Source organism: Dermacentor variabilis, chromosome 1 (genome assembly GCF_050947875.1).
Source record: "Dermacentor variabilis isolate Ectoservices chromosome 1, ASM5094787v1, whole genome shotgun sequence".
NCBI lineage: Eukaryota > Metazoa > Arthropoda > Arachnida > Ixodida > Ixodidae > Dermacentor > Dermacentor variabilis.
In genome coordinates, this window is record NC_134568.1 from 20,142,034 (window position 1) to 20,148,033 (window position 6,000).

Genomic DNA, 6,000 nt, shown 5'->3' on the forward strand with positions numbered 1-6,000 from the left:
AGAATCCGCAGAATCGTACCATACGAATTGGGAACGCAAAGAAAAGAAACTGGAAATCTAAGACACTAACTGAGGGTTATTTAGAATATTATGGAGTTTCAAAAGCAATTTAGAGTGTAGTACTGTGTCGAAAGCTTTGCTAAAGTCACTGAAAATGGTGTCAATCTGATTACCTAAGTCGATGCAATGGGAAAGGTCATGAGTGAACTCCGTAAGTTGGGTTACTACTAAAACCGCGCCTGAAGCCGTGCTGAAAGCTGTTCAAAAGGTTATTATATTCAAGAAACAGTATTATATGCTTATATATTGTGTGTTCTAGTATTTTACATGAGGTTGCAGTTAAATAAATAGGCCTATAGTTACATAAAAGCTGTCTGTCACCAGATTTATATAAAGGTAGTACTTTAGCTTTTTTCCAGGAAGAAGGCACAACGCCACTATTAAGGGACTTCTGACATATAATGAACAGATATTTAGATGTCCATAGCGAGGATCGTACTAAACAGGAATTCGGAATTCCATCAGGCCCGGCTGTTTTTTTAGTATCTAAGCTTAGCATGAGATTCAAAACACCTTCTAGGCTAATGTTGATATCACCAATTGCATATGAATCGTTAGTTGTAAGTATTGAACGACTGGAATCATCCGAGGCGAACACTGAGTGAACATATGTATTAAACTCTTCTGAAATCTCTAATGGATCGTTAACAACACTGTGGTTCATTTTAAAAGATGTAGAAAAAGAAGAGCCAGGAGATATGAAAGACCAGAATTTACGGGGGTTAGACTTGAGCAGTTTCGGCAACTGAACATTATAGAAGAAATTTTTGGCCGAGATGTTTTTTTTTTCTGCACTTCATTTTTTACCTGAGCGTACAAAACGCATGCCTGAGGATTGTTCGAACGTTTAGCGCGAAGTCTACCAGCACGTCGCGATAAGTGCAGCAGTTCTCGGTTCATCCAGGGAAGGTTATTGTTTTTTTTTTCTTAGTTTTCGAGGGAACGAATCAATATATACATGATTTTACAATGCTTTCAAAACACGCCACAGAAGTGGAAAACGTGACAGCGGAACTTCATTGACAACCTCATCCACCACTCCTTCAAGGATATTGTCCATGTAACGCTGTCCCGTCAATGTGTGATGGAAGAAGATGGGACTGATTATAGCATCGGCGTAAAGTCCGCACCCCACATTGAACGACCACTGGTACTGGGGCCAATTGCGCTTAACCAGTGTGCATTGCAGTCACTTCAATAATGAGCATTATGCAAATTTACCTGGTCGTTTCTGTGAAAATCGGCTTTATCTGTGCACATAATTTTGCTCAAAAAGTCCGGTGACTCGTCGACTTTTGTGGGGGCCCAATTCGAGAAATCTAGACGATTCTGCAGGTCCCCATCTTCCAAGCATTGGTGCTGGTTAAAGTGGTACGGGTGAAAGGCCGTCGTTTAGAATCCTGCAAACTGATGACTTAGAAATTGATACCTGGGCGGCCACGTCCCGCACGCTAGCATGAGGATTTGTGGCCATAAACGCTATAAATCCATGCGGGGCTGGGATTCAAATATGGAGTCCTCAGCCGCTGTTTCTGGCAGCTGCCGGCTGGTCTCAGGTTTTCATAATTTCTGATGACAGTCGATGCGTTTCTTCTACCACTACACTTCAATGACTGATATATATTTACGGCCTTCCTCTTGTTGCCATTTGCAGCTCCAAAGGCAAAGATCGTGTTTTCGTTCTGCTCATTAGAGAAAGGCATGGCGACGGGGACGAAACAAAATTCACCCTTAAGCTTTGACAGTGACGTCAATTGGCTTTTGTGGTTATAAGTTTTGCAGCCAAAAAAAAAGAAAGAAACTATCCGTGCACTTTACTTAAGCTAAGACAACAGCTATCACAGCTTGTTTCCAACTAACACCACGCGCGACGTGTTGCTTCGGCCGAGGCGCGGCAGATAAGGCACTAGCGCGATCACGATGCTTTAGAGCGAAGCTGTATATGGCTAGCCGATTCGTCCATCTGTCGCCTGTACGCCGAAAACTCCTCCAGCGTAACCCCATGCGAATGCACGAAAAAAAAAAGAGAAAGAGAGGCGCGCGATTGGCTGCGCCAGTAGTAACGTCAGTGATCTCCGTCGCAGCCGAGCTGACACGCAGCAGTTTCTTTCCGGCTCCGAAATGGTTACGCTACGCGTCATACGTACTACTTAGGAGCAGGTAGCTTGCGATCAGCACCGCCGCGAGCAGAACCGTGAACGAGCTCGTCTACGCCGCCCCGATGCTGCAGCCCGGGCACAAGAACAGGCTAGTGCAGCCGAGCCCAATCAGCAACTGCGTACAGAGGATCCGGCAGCCTACCAAGTCTTCATTTATTGAACCGTCGAGATTAACGCAGTGATAAACGCCAGGGCCTCACGTTTCACCTTCGCTGGTTAACCATCTGTACGGAGTGCTTGTGCGGTGATTTTTTCCTTTATTTCCTTGCTTTCGTTCTGGCTAGCTCAAAAGGGCGAGCCTGTTAAGGGCGCTGCTTCACGATGCGGGTGGGAGCGCAGTCACGTGGTATTCGCCATATTTTCCAGGGTTTATTTATCAGTAGGAAAAAAATTAGTACGCAATTAGTACGTCGCTGAAGATACCGCAATTAGATGTCCATTGGCTGTACCTACAAATGCCTCATTGACACTTTGATAATTATGATAGTACGTCTCGATTTACATAATTAATTACAATTACCTAAATAAATCTCAGTAATAAAAAATTACTGGCAGCTACTTCACTGCACTGGAAACAATATGCACTAGGTTTTGTCCGAGTAACGCACTGCTTTTTTTTAAATCTTGGAGCATGAGAGTTAATTCGGACACCATGTATATATTTCTGACCTCTGGATACAAGTGACGATGTTTCCATCCCTAATTCATACATTTAGCTATCCATACCATTAGAGATAACTGTTAACTGGCTACCTCCTTCTCTTTAAAATATAATAAACTTTGTCCTGTGTATATATTTAAATATATTGTATATGTTCATGGTGTTTACAGGGGAAATTTAAAACAATGTTGAAGTGAGAATATACGGATGAGGAAGCCACCGCTGATACTTCTAATGCCCTTGTTCACCTATTGTCAGGATTTGCATAATAAAGCAAAGCATGAATTGAATTCCATGCAGTTTCGCGCCAACAATGCCGCAGTAAGCTATTAACCACAATAAAATTTTGAGTGATAAGGCCGAGGCAAGTCAAAGGAAACCTCAAATGATGTGGGTGACAAAACTCTGGCAATGACACGTTAGGTGGGGGGGGGGGGGGAGGCTTCGGCATCGCCTGGGCGGGGAAGAGGCTCAGTACCCCCCCCCCCGCCCACCGGAAAACTACAGAGGGGGCTCGGGCCCCGGAGCCATCGCAGGAAAGATTCACATTTCCAGCGGAGGATCGAGATAAGCATGCATTGATCTTGCAGCTGCTATGAATGGAATAAATGACGCTTAACCGTCGTTTCGCAGGGAAATGGGGCTTCGAATGCTGCATGCTGTGAACGCTTTTTTTTTTGTGCTCACGAAGTAGATATACCAAGGGTGTACAAATACGCTCACTCCTTATTTAATCCTGAAAGATAGGGTTTAAGATGTTTGCTAAATTAATTACTCTCAGTCAATGCTTAGAATTGAAAGGTGTATTCGGCACCTGCCTTTGCGCTCACCGTACGTTGTAGTCCATCTGTTCTGATATCTTCATGACAAGCTGACATAATGTTCATTGTTACCGATGTAACGCGTGCTTGGGATACTCGGTACAACTATATGTCTTCAGGCTTGAGCGGAGCCATAGGGTAAACCTGTGCATAGAACACTAACGTGCATACATTGTCGGAAAAATTTATAAAGAATTTGCTTATTGTATTCACTCGTTTGCTTTTATGTGATCATGCTACAAGTCATGCCTTTTTAGATACGCCTGACATGTTGCCATATTAAACACATCTGCCACTGCAAATTCTACAAAGACGTAGCCAGGCAGGGAGCGAAAGTTATCCTATAATTTGGTGATTAATTTTTTTACGATGACTGACGCCAAGTGGTTACGATGGTGAAACTTACTGCTACGATTAACTTACGATTAAATTGTGAGTATGATAGCTTCTACAAAACATATCTGATGTGTCTTTTGCCTCCTCGGAAAGTTATATCCCTCACATGGCGAAACCTTCTTGTATAACGAACGCAAAACATACACCTAAACTCTGCGTATGTGTGCCCGCCCCTTTGGCTGCACCACAGAGATGGGTAACATATTGGTTATTGACAGTGCCATAAAAATTCACTTTGCCCTTTGTTAATTTCATAGGGGTCACTGCTGGCTCATTCTGAGTTCTTGCGCGAGTGGTGCATGCGTGTGTGTGTTCTTTTTTTACAATTCCTGTCTTTCTTTGATCTATTATAAATTAATCATGTATTATCCCGCCAAACCATTTGCTTGGCTAACCTCTGCATCAATATTTAAAATTCTCTCCCCAGCGCGCCCGTATACCGCTTGATATTGCTACGGACCAGTATTCCCGACTGTTCCGTCACTATTCCATCACTGAGCGTGAGTGCAAGGTGCGGAAACTCCCTATACCTAAAGTGCACTCGTATACGGTTGAGTGGGGCGAACGGCTGGGGCGGCGCATTCTTTGCAGTGAGGCGCGCAACGACGAAAAATACTGTGGCGGCGCTGCGATCGAAGTGGATTGGGCCGCATCAAGGTCGCGCCGTTGGAAATGGCTGGCGATACTTCTCGGAAGAGTCATTCGTGCCACTTCGCGCGCTGGCATATGCGTTCAGACCGCTCAGATGGTGTTTCTAATTGCATATGACATGTATTTATGCCTTAGGAATAGATGCTTTTCTTTACTTCATTTTATATTTAATAATGCCACTCAGTGATTGCGCGTGCATTGCGGCCGTGGTGTTGGCTTTCATTTTACTACACTATACTGTACGGTTCCCTTTGGAAAACAAGTATTTTTTTTTGTTCTTCAAGCAGCATGTATCTCTCATGTGTATTTTTGCGCATATAGTCTTCCATCAGTACGTCTTGCGAAGCGCAGATGAAAAAGCGTATGCAAACTTCCTGCTTGCCGCTTCAAACAAATAAGACATATCTGCCGCATGCGGCGCCCTGTACTCAGATTTACAGGAAGTATTCTTAGAGAAAAAACAAACTGCAGTGCAACATTCCATTCATGTTTCCGTCTTACTTGCGTAAAAGAATGTGGAGAAATTCGTGCGGATTCTTTTATTGTGGCCAGACCTCGGGTGCCGAAAACTGTTTTAGGTAGCCATTATACGGGGTGTCCCAGCTAACTTTAGCCAGAGTATAAAAATATCCAAATGCCACGTAGCTGGACAGAGCAAAGGTAATGTTGTTTGCGGTCGCTTAAGAGACTCGAACCATTTCTTTTATTCCGCCTAATTAGATAATTACTCTTAATCAATTAATCAGTCTTTCAGATATTATAATTAGATGAAAAGTATCCCCGAGAAAATTGTAGAGCGACATGAAAAACTCTCGACACAGCTTTCTGTTTCTCAATACGTGCTACGTAAAAGTAATGCAAAAGGATAGAAAGTTGGGCGAGTTGGTACGGCAACATGGTCTTGGATTGTAGCGCGAAGTGACACGCACAGAGACTAGAAGCAGACAAGACGAGCGCTAACTCTCAACTAAATTTAGTTGAGAGTTAGCGCTCGTCCTGTCTGCTCCTAGTCTCTGTCCGTGTTACTTCGCGCTACAATCCAAGATCATGGTATACCTAAAGGTGTTTTTCCGAGCGTGAAAGGAGTCTGCAAATACGAGCAAAATGCTTCGAGCCACCAGTCGACGAGGTCAGACCGCGATGGAAAGCCTCGTATCGCCGCCTGACCTCGTGCTAGAGTGCCATAGCCGGCCCTCACTTGGGTTTCGATTGCCAGTCTATAGGCGGGGGGTCCTGCCGCGCCCTCCCTTGG